This window comes from Lepisosteus platostomus, chromosome 1 (genome assembly GCF_059453375.1).
Source record: "Lepisosteus platostomus isolate fLepPlt1 chromosome 1, fLepPlt1.hap1, whole genome shotgun sequence".
NCBI classification, from domain to species: domain Eukaryota; kingdom Metazoa; phylum Chordata; class Actinopteri; order Semionotiformes; family Lepisosteidae; genus Lepisosteus; species Lepisosteus platostomus.
The window spans coordinates 61105505-61117626 of record NC_142611.1 but is presented as its reverse complement, the minus strand read 5'-3'; the positions used below and the strand labels follow the sequence as shown (position 1 = coordinate 61117626).

General features: G+C 34.1%; 1 protein-coding gene across 4 annotated transcripts in view; it reads left to right on the top strand.

Annotated features, from left to right (window-relative positions):
- fstl5 (follistatin-like 5) overlaps positions 1-12122 on the top strand; it is a 281857-nt gene that overhangs the window by 114965 nt on the left and 154770 nt on the right. The gene's annotated exons all lie outside the window — the stretch shown is intronic.

Sequence of the window (12122 nt, the reverse complement as noted above, 5' to 3'; positions counted from 1 at the left end):
ACAATACTAGCTAAACTTATGTTGTAATGTTATGTAAATGTTACAGTATAAAAATAAAGTAACAAGTGAAGATATATTAATTTATACTCAGTTTCAAAATATAACAAACCATAGTTCAATGTGAAGCAAAAAGTTTTGTATGACAAAGTCAGAATTATACCCAATGCAATCCAATGTTATCTACAGTGTATACAGTGCATTGCAAGACATGGGGATCTACTCACTCTCTTGCTTTTGAGAAGAAAAATAATATCACAAACATTCTGCTAAAAATATTGAAGAATATTTACTGAATATTTACTGCTATGTTTTTTTTTAGTTTGCATTGTCAAATCCTTACTGTATACTTTCAGATACTTGCTAATTGCTAGTCATCTTAAATCACGTTTTCAAGTTTGTGCAGCTTGCCTAGACTGACTAGTTCAGCTAAACTTGTTTGAAGAAAGCAAATAGCTGTACAAAGAGGAAATACACAGGGTTAATGGTCTTTTTAAGATGGTAATATGGAGAGACGGTATGAAACAAATGGGTAAAATGTCAGTTTTATTTATTTAGCAAGTGCAAAGTCCCTGAGACAAGCGATAGCTCCTGGTCCAGCTGTGTTGAGAGTGTGTAGTCCCCCACTGAGTCTGTGGATTGGGGAGACCTCAAGGATGTTTTGCATAGTTTTCTCCACCCCACAGGCACAAGGAGGGCTTGTACTGTTCCCTATGTATAGAGGTTAGCAATACAGGACCATGACCAGTCCTAAAGTGACTGTGAGTGGATCACTCTTTTCTTGGAAGGTGAAAGCCGGGGGGTTGTTTGGCAGGGCATGTGATGATTTAGTTGGTTGTTACTGTACTGTAAGTCCCATTCTTGAGCCCCAATGGAGCCCCAGTTGATGTCTTGTTGGGGAGGGTTTTTCCAGATTTCTCAAAGGCAGACATCTTTGGTAGATTAAATGTCCTTGTGTAGTGGCAGGTGAGGAGCAATTTGGACATTTTTGAGCACTTAGTTAAAGTGTCATTAACATGCTTAACTGTTCCAGCTTTGTGAATCTGTAGTCCTACTTACAGTATACTACAATAAGCATGATGTCTATTTCCTAGGTAAATGAATTGTATTCTATGGGCTTTGTTGTCTGGACCATGTGTCAGAATGAATCTTCAGGCTGTGTATATAAAGATGGGTGAGCAAGTGTTAATATTTTTCTGCCTGTATCTTTTGCAATGTCAAAAAATAATAGTTTTCAATTTCATTATCATGTTTGAAAAAAAAAACAACTAAAACTATTAACATTGGTATTCTGTCCCTTTTCACACTACAATGAACCATGACCAGGGTATAGTCTTGTCTTGTGCACTACACTACTGAGATTACTGAAACACTCAGCAAAGATCTTTCTAAAAAATTTGTATATATCTCTGTATGTGGCCCCTTCATTTCTTCTCTTTCCCCTTCCTCATATTGAAGACTATATGAGAAACTGGAACAGAATTATTAGTATACTATTATCTGATGGCTAGATAACTTTAACATTAATTTCAACATAGAGAATTATTTAAGCATAAAATGTATCAACAAGTAGTGTGAAGCTGATACACAACAAGCAGATTCTTGTTGTTTATCATGAAAACAACATGTTCTTTCATGTTAATAGACAAATTATTGCAAAGCAGAAAAAGCAGCACATTATTTATTGTTGTTTTCTCATTATTACTTTTATGTTACTTCCACTGCATATGTGCTACTGTTTGTAAAGAAAAATAATAGCAAATATTAACATTGCCATTTAAGATGACTTTGTTGTAATTAGGGTCCTATCTGTTATCTCACAGTCTACATGATCCCTCATGAATAGTCACTCACATAACTCACAGCTAATGTATTAGACACAGTACAATGTCTTCTTCTAGCATACAGATGTTGACCTTAATGTTGGAAGTGATGTTTAAAGCTTGTATTCCCTCTACAGATATTTGTTTTACATAAAGTTGGAAAACCAAGAAAATGAAAGAAACCAAATTAGTCAGTGGGTGGTCTGTGTGTTTTCAGTAAATCAATAAGGTAACCTTCATTTACTTGTAGAGAAAAATCCACCTATGAAGGGGGCGTGCGTGAAGCCGACTTTTTTTCTTAACACATATTCTGGTTAATGTTCTCTTTATTCCTTCTAGTATTCACATTTTTAAAAATTGAATATATATATATTGAACAAAATTAGAAATTAATTACCAAAACACCATTTTTCAGTTACCACTTAACATTTACTGGGGATCAGACTTTTAGGTCAAATTAAATGGCTGGTTCTGTTATCTTCCTGGCTTCAGTTGAAAACTTGTAATGCTTTTTTAAAAAAATATCCATGGTATCTGATAAATAAGACATGCAGATGCTTTCAAATTACAGTATCCTCGTGTCTTCTGGAAGATATTTATCACGCAGATCATGTGCAACATCCATAATCCATAATTATTTTGATTTTATTTATTTTTTCTGCAGTGTTTGCTGATCCTCCTAATTCATCATCATTTGCAAACATGACTAGTTTACTTACAGTACAATTCTGAGCTGTGGTCCAGGTACAGATCCCTGCAGTACTCCATCAGTTCCATTAATTACATGTACTGTACATCACTACAAATTGTGCATTAAATAACAAATGTTCAATCCAAATCTTCTGTTTTCCTGAACATCCACTTCCTTTAATTTTGAGAATTAAATGTTTTATGTGGAAATTTATCAAATGCCTTCTATAAATCTAAATACACCATGTCATATATCCTAGGTATACAGTATCTATTGCTGTTGTTGCTATTTCAAAAAACTTTTAAGAGTTGATTAGGCTAAGCTTACTTATTCTAAGTCCATGTAGGTGATCCTTTAGGTTAGTTCTTATACTTCTTACTATCACCGTTCATGGAATAGAAGTCAAACTTGTTGGCCTTTAAAGACTTATTTCAGTTTTCTTACTTATTTTATGAGTACTACAATAGTAATTTTCAAGCCCCTGGGTACTACTCCTGTCTTAAGTGAGTGTTCAAAGTGTTGTGTCAATTGCTGCCAAATAATATCACTCATTTTTTAGCACAATTGATAAAACATTACCATTGGGACTTATTAATCTTGAGTGTTTCTAGTACCCTAATTTCTTATTTGTTTTCTATGCTAATACCATCTAATACAGAAATGTAACCTTTCATTGCCTGAGGCCTACTGACTTACTCCTTAGTAAAATAATAATAAAAAAAATAAACCAATATAGTATTGTTTAATGGCAGTAAATAGAAAATGTTAACAGTGAAGTTAATCTGTTAATGAGGTATTTATGTACATGAATCATTTAACTTTTAATAATAACAATTAGTTCAACATTTACCACTGTATGTGCTGCAAAGTTCTCTCCTTACAAATTTTCAGATAACACCTAAAACATACCATCTGTAAGGTGAAATTTCCTTTTTTACCTTTATCTTCAATCATCACCTTCCGAATTAGTGATAGATAATGCAACGTCTGACAACTTGAAATAGAAAAATAAATAGAAAACAGTTTTGTGCATTTAAGGACACATTGATTTTAATCCTACTCTTTTTCTGGATGCATGAAGTGTTGTCTGTTGTGGATGTTACTGCAGCAACCAGAAACAGAATACTTCTGTGCATTTTATTGACACATGCTTGACTGATTTCATATGTCAGGTTAGCAAACAGTAAATCTTTTTTTAAGATTTGCCATTAACTGTACCATTATTAGTGATTAGTCCTAAAAACAGTATGCAGACAGATGATGAAAAAGCAGAAAATCGTTTTTAAGGTTGAGCTTTTTTTGGGCTGGCTGGCCCAAGTATCTTTAAAGGAAAGATACTAAGAAATCCCTCTGAGGTGTTTGCACCTATAAATGCCCTTATGTGGGTAATCAATACTGTATTTTTCTATCATTAGCCCAAACACATGCATGTGAACTGCATTACAAAGAGTGGCACTGACATATGCCAGAGGATGTAATTCCATCTGTAGAACATCTCCCACATACAGTAGATATCATTTGGTAAGGTTTAATGTGTGCAACGTATAGTACCAAATCAAGGTTCTTGGCTGGGTTAATAGCAGGCAACAGAAGGGGGTAATTCATGACATTAATTTTGAGAAGCCTTTTTATGTGTAGACATAGGGACCCTGGTGCAGATGCTTTAGTAGAAATATCAAAGAGAAACAGGAGTACAGTAAATGAACAGTAAATGTGTTATGTAGTTGATTGAATAGTAAAGTGCTAAAGAAAATCAAGACATTTATATGCATGTATTCCATCCATCCCCTTTCTAACTGCTACTTCAAATTCAAGATCAAGAGGAAGCCAGGACCTACAGTATGAGTGCGAGGTGGAGTACACCCTGAATGGGACACCACTCAATCGCAGGGCAGACAGATAGACACACACACCTAGGACCAATTTATACAGAGGCCATTTTACCTATTAGTATGCCATTGTACACTAGGAGGAAACGGGAGCACCCGGAGGAAACCAACATGTATACAGGCATAACATACAAACCCCATGCAGATAGCACCCCAGAAATGAAATTGAACCCAAGGGTCAAGGGCAGCAATGCTAACCACAGTGCCATCATGCCACCCTATATGCATGTATTCCTTTTCCAAATTAATATAACATTAAATCATTTAAATGATCCATAAGCAAAAGAAGACACCAATGACACCAGTATGAATGTAATTTTCATTCAACAATGTGCATCAACGTGTGTGATATTGGATAAGTTGTCTGTTGAACAGCACAATCTGGAACTTAATACAACTACGGATTGTGTTGTTGTATAGTAGTGCTGAGCATTGTGCTGCTGAACCTGAGGTGTGTGGATTCCGACTGGGTAATGTGACATTATGTAACTTCCCCAGAAATAGGTTTTCTAAAACAAACATGGCAGCATGGCAGCAAACATCAATACTCAATGAAAGCACTGTTAATTCGTTATCCTGTTGTAGAGGAGCATTTACTGTAGCTAATCATGGAAATTAAGATAGTGTTGATATACTGTATATATTAGATTTACAGTTTCTGTATATAAACAATTAAAACATACAGTAATGGTAAAATAAATAATATTGAAATGAATTTTGAGATTTCATTCAGATTTCAGTCACATGACTGATTCTGCTGCTGCTACTTTTCAAAGCTGCACTGATCAGTGGAGAACCTGCATATACTGTACAGTGGCTTTACTCTGAGTTCCAAAGAAATAACAGTCTATAGCTAGGCAATTCTACCAAATATGTTTATCTTTCGAGAAGCAAAATTAGGGTTGTAGATTTTTAGATTTTGAAGACTTTTGAGCTCTACAGAAAGATCCAGTTTGTAATCAAAATGTTATTAAAGTGTTGACTTAATCCCTGCATTTAATCTTGGCAACAGCAGACATTTCTTCTGCATTGTAATAGAAGTCACCTTTAGCTCCTGAAATGTTATAGGGAAATTCAAATGCTCAAATAGTATAAGGGTTAACAGAGGAAATTCTACTGAGTTTAAGAATTCTTTGATCTTTTGCCAAGTACAGTAGGTGTTAATTTCAGAAGTGCAGAGATGTAAATAAACATCACTGAGCTGTTTAGGGTTAGAAAGTATACTATTATTATCCTTGCTTTCTAAACAGTACCTAGACACACATTTTGTTTTAAATTACTAGAGTATTCAGTGTGTTTGTTATTTAACTGCTTTGTTATGTATGATAATGTTGTTATGTATTAGGCATTAGGCAGTGTTTTAGATCTCAGCGTTATCAGATACTGTATCTAGCATTTCTCTCAGGTAAGATACATTTTGTTCTATTTCTAACTACAGACTTGAGGTATAAATTTATACTGTCAGAAAGATTCTTTATGATGGCCTCACTTTGAAGAATAAAAGAGTTAAAGGATAATCTTTAGCAAAATTTATTCCTGGGAGTAACTCAAATTAGTATTTAATTTAGGTATGAACATTTGTATGAAGATAGTGTACTACTGAAGTGTACTGCAGCAGGAATAGTGAAACAATCAATGCAGTTCAGTTTCATTAAAGGGTTCTTTCGTGATCTCCAAGCTTCATGTACAGTTACATCTTTTTGAATTGTTTGGAACTGTGTAATAGCAATAGGAAGGAATAAGGTTTCCAGAGTTAGATTAATATTTAAAGTCTCCACCTATAACAAGTATATATTCTAGAGATTCTGAGAGATTAAGATTTATGTAACCCAGAAACTATGGCTCAAAAACATTGGATGCATGACAAGTCCATTTTAATACTGTTATATGTTGCTGGGTTAACTCACAGTTACAATGAATCAGATCTTCTGCTTTGCATGTTGTAACCACAGGATTATCCACCAAAGAAAGAACTGTCAGAGAAAATACAATATCCCACTCCCATGTCTAACAATCAAGCAATGACTACAGCAAGTGAACACCAAGGAATGAATATCTGCACCAAAGTGAAGTGTTTTGGTAATATTCTGTGAAAGCAGAATAATCCTAGAAAAATAGGAGTGAATTTCTCTCAATCTGAGGTGCTTCCTTAACTTCCTATCTGCCTGGAGGATGGCATTTTGATCAGTTTTCAGTGCTACAGGTAGTAGCTAGAAAAGTTAACCATTTTGGCAAAACTCTTTTATAAAAGGTTAATGGGATCATCTCCCTTGGTGCCCTCCAGCAGGCCAGTAATATGCAATATAGATCTAGATCTTCTGTCCTACAATTAAGACAGATAAGATTAAAGCAGGGTTATCTCCAACTCTATAATGCTTTCACAGTTGTGGCACTGAGCCTGGAGCCACCTGCTTACTTTCTTTGTCAACAGATGACAGAGCAAATGCAATAGTCCTCTCCAGCTGCTGAAGGCAAGACTATTTGATCCCTGGAGTAGTGCAGACAGCTTTAACATTACCAAAGTGTTTAGGTTTCACTATCCCTGAGGCAACAAACAATAAAATTCCTTAAGGAGCATAGCTGTGCATCAAAGAACCATAGTAGTTGCCACAGTGCATCATTGCAGGAAATTGCAGCATTTGGAATTGTAGCTGCTTTCAGATTTCAGATAGGCTTCTATTACCTTTGGCTTTAAGGAAACAAGTACATAGCTCCATAGTTGTTGAGCTACACTTCTTTGAGGCTTGTCTGATGTAGTGTGAAACTGAAAACTTCCCTAAATTGAATAGTATTTTTTTAAGAAAATGGCTGTTGAATGTTAGTGTATGCATTTTAATGAAGGTACCATTGTGGTTAGGAGCCATTGGAACTCATCATGGTACAGCCTTTTCATTCCTTTAAGTATTATAATTTTGCAGTTACTTTAGTTTGTACTTCATGTAGTTTGCATTAGAGTGGTTCCTGCAGATATAGTAAAACATAAATGTGAACTCTTGATTTCTCAGACCTTTACTTCTTCAATTGGTGAAACAGGTAACTCACAAAGTGCTTAGAATTGCCTTGTCGACCTTTCGCTCGATATGCATCTTTCCTTTCTACCTTGCAACAGTTTATGCGATTGCACATAGAGAGCGTGGACCTCTCACACCTATTGCTAGAATATAGTGACAACAATATATATATTCTCAGGATTCTTTGTATTTTAAATTCGTTCTCAAGTTACCTATCACTATATTCTAGCAATAGGTGTTAGAGGTCCATGCTGTCTATGTGCAATCGCATTAACTATATCAGTGACTTTGAAACCTATCATAAAATTGTCAATGAACTGAAGTTAATCAATGACACTGCATAGAAAGGCATGACTCAGATTCAACAGTAATCATCTATCTTAAAACAAGGGACAAATTTAGTTCCTGATCATGTTATATCAAAACCTATACCCTGATTTCTGAGGACTACTGTTATAATCCCAGCTATCTGAACCTTGTAAGGCACCAGTAAATAGATTTAAATTTCACTGCAACTTTATTTTCAGAGATTGAAATTGTTCCATAGGAAAATTGTGTTAAGGTGAAATGTCATAGGTTGAAAGAGTGAAGGGCCATCCTAATACAGTACTGTATGTATTACAAATCCTTTTGAGAATTGTTTTTTATTAACATTGTATTCATTTATAATATTTAAATTTAATTTACATACAGATATGAAACAAATCAAAGAGCAATGAGGAAGAACAAGTCATTTGATATGTGAACCTGAATAAATTGACAGTTATTCTTTAAAAAAGGGGGCAGAGCAGTGGCACTGTGGCTAAGAATCTATGCATGTGACTGGAAGGTTGCTGGTCCAAATCCCGCGGCCGGCAGAGGAATCCTACTCTGTTAGGCCCCTGAGCAAGGCCCTTAACCCCAACTTCTCCAGGGGTGCTGTACAATGGCTGACCCTGCACTCTGACCCCAAGCTTCTCTCACTGTCTGTGTGTCTGTGTGTCTGTGTCTCATGGAGAGCAAGCTAGAGTACAGTATGTGAAAAGACAAATTCCTATTGCAAGAAATCGTATATGGCTAATAAAGTGATCTTATCTTATCTTATTCAACGGTGTTTCTACATATGAAAATAAAGTGATTTTTGCACCTCTGGCAGTAGTCCATGTTGTTTTTAGCTCTGCAAGTGACAGTAATGTGTTATTTAAGGTTTTGTCTTATGAGCAAAGTCTGAAGGACATATTATTATTGAAGGAAAGAGGGAAACGAGACAGAATGAAAAAGAAAAATATACATCTCACATTTACTTCACAGATTATTTGTCTATACATGGACAGTGCTCCAAATCACCAAAAAGTGAAGGAGAGAAGTATACAGTTTGTATTCATCCTATCTCTCACTTTGTTAATTAACAAACTATACAACCAAAAAGACAGAAGGAAAAGAAAACTTTTTTGTGTAACTTCTCAAACTGAATAAACAAAACAACCTTAGATAGAAGGGAAGAACCTTTGTGCTTCTTAAAAACATTTATCTTCACTAAGATCTCCAGATCTGCTCTTCCAACAAAGAACTTTCGGACAAACAAGAATCCCTGGCTTCTCATAAGCAGCCTGCTGTTTTGATGGATGGTGAAGTTTTATAGTATAGCGTCCCTGTCACTATACTGGGGCATTAGGACCCACACAGACCACAGAGTAAGTGCCTCCTACTGGCCCCACTAACACCACTACCAGCAGGACCCTTAGATTTTCCCAGGTCTCCCAACCAGGTACTGACTTCAGTGGGTTATCAGTTGTAAATTGCAGGGTAATACGGCTTTTTGTTGTTTTCCACTTCACTATCAACAAATACAGTACAGAAAACCATCTCCAGAAAAGTGAAATTTATAGGTTAAGTAAATGCTACAACTGTATGATCCCATAATGAAGATAATGAAAAACAAGACAACTTAAGGATGCTAACAATGAACATCTTGAATTCACAAGCATAACAGCTTAGTTATTTAAGACATGTTTATTGCTGATTTCAAAACATTCCTTAGGGTAAATTTAGATAAATGACATTTTACTACATATTGCTTATAGACTTCTTAAACCTGTTTGTAGTTTCTTTGTATTTGCTGTAGTGTTATAAGAAACATGTTGGATCAATAGATACCCTGTATCATAAAATATTAGATGGATTTCTAGAAGTATGTTGCTTTATGGAAAGAATAAAATAGGCAACTTTTTAGAAAAACACACACAAATCATACAAAAAGTAGATGTAACAAACACCCTACACATTGTAGCTCTGCACATCAAAGATTGCTGTGAAGGTTTTGGTAAAACAAAACATAATTGTGTATCAAGTAGCAGTTTTCATATTGTTTCATGTATTTGATTGCTTAATGTAATCCATAACTAGAATTTAGATTTCTTACATATTCATTCAGTAATTATTAGCCATTCATAAAAGATTGCGATAGTATTTTTTTCTAGCAAAAAAGAAAATAAAATTCTGGGTGATATCTCATATGATTTTTGAAACTACTGTACAGGTATGTCCTCTCTATTTTAGCAGTCCATACTAACAGTGTTGCAGTTTAATATTATGAGCTTTTACCAAGAGATTTTGTGGGTGGTGTGCAAATTAGCCTTAAACACTGTCATGCTATGGCTTTAGTGATTCTGAAATGTGTGGATAAAAAAAGTCCTTACTTGATTTTAAAATATATAATTGAATATTGTAATATACTGTATATATAATATAATAACTTCAATAGTCCAACAATTATTATTAGCTGAAAATATACGTAATTACTCATTGCAGTATGTTACAGTTCTGCAAATATATGAATGTACAAGAAGCAATGCATATATTAATGCAATACTTCTTATATATTATTTTAGATTACACAAGCAAGTATGAACTGGAAATATTCATGTTTCCTGCTACAATAATTTCACCTGGACATTTTATTTTAAGAAATATGAAACAAAATAAGAAAGCTAAATCTGGTGTATATTTATTTTCTTACTTTACCTTGTTTTTCATATTATATGTTTTTGGAACCTCTATTTATTGCATTTTATTGTGTAAATTCCCTGATGTAAAAACATGCTAACAAGCATCAATATAGACAAGAAATTAGTGTGAGGCATCACAGTTTTCCCTGCATCCCAAAATTGTTTGCTGAAAAATTACAAATTATCTTACTCTCAACATCAACCCAAATTTTTTAGAACTTATAATTGGAAATTTACAGATGCAGCCACTAGACTGCATATCAAAACTTATGTCAGTGGAATGCAAACTGCAAGTGCTGCAGTCTGTATTTAGCCCTTCACTGCGCAAAGAAAATGGATAAGTGGCACATGGGGATTACATACCATGAATGGAGCCTGGATCAGATCTCCATTTTTAATGTGCCGGGAGTTACAAAAATTCTCAGAAAATTAATTTCATGCAGTTACTATAAACTAAACAACAAATGAAATTTCTTTATACTGCAATTTTCCCCTCAGTTAGTTCTTATAATTAAGGGTTGTTCAATTAATAAATGGCAAGTAACATGGATATTTTTCTCCTGGAATTTCAGAAATTATTACATGGTGTTTCCCCACCCAGGCTTTATTATATATTTTGACTTTTTACTTTGGCATGAGGAAACAAAGACAAAAGAAAAATAGTTACAATATTTTGGGATTTTGTAAGCGGCATTTCTTAACCTTTTCATTTCTAAAATAATTTAACGTTTGTTTTTCCATTTAAATCTGAACAGAAAGTGCCCTCTTTATAGCATGTAGTTTTAAATTGCACGTGAGCTGAATACATGAACAAAAAAATACCTTTCCCAATGATACAGTATCAGATATCAGTACTGTAAATCAAGTGCAGTATACTGTACTATTAGTGTCATTCTAGCTGACTGACTTCGTCTAAATGGCATTACTTACACCACTCTGTTGCAAGCATAATAATACAATATTTAGAGTAATGCATACTGTACCTCAATGGCAATTTGCAGTATTAACAATTTAAATATATTGATCGAAGTATAGTGCAGACTTGTATCAGCTACAGAGTACTTGACAAAGTCATTCAATTCACTACCTGAAACTTTTATTTTAATTTGGCCTTTTTTGTTTTTTACATATAATTTTGTTTTTAAATGCGATATGTTTCAAAGACACATTGCATAATATATTTATAGAATCAAAATATAAAATCAGATTGTTTTCTAATTGCTATTTATACAGAATTACTAATAATTCACTATATTATATAATTCAAAATTATATTTCTATTACCAAGCTGATCCCAAAACAGGACTATTAGCAAACACTACCAAAGTTGCATTTGAAATAAAAAATGTACATACAAACTACAAAGTGTAACTAGACAGCTGACAGATGGCATTTAATTTAGACAAATGCAAGGTGATTCAAGCAGGTAGCAAAAAACAAACTAACTACAGTATAAGATGGAAAACATCATGCATGAAAAGGATGCTTAAGAAAAAGGCTTAGGTGTTCACACTTCATTTACAAATTCTAGATAATGTGGAGTACCAATGGAAAAGCAAACAAAATGTTAGAAGAATGTTAGGATGTATTGTTATAGGTGTAGAATTTAAATCAGGAGATGTTATGTAGAAAGTATTAACGTACTGGACAATGAATAACTGTACACTACTTTAGTAAAATCCAGTTTACTAAAATATGTGAATAATTTACTCTTGTAATAATCT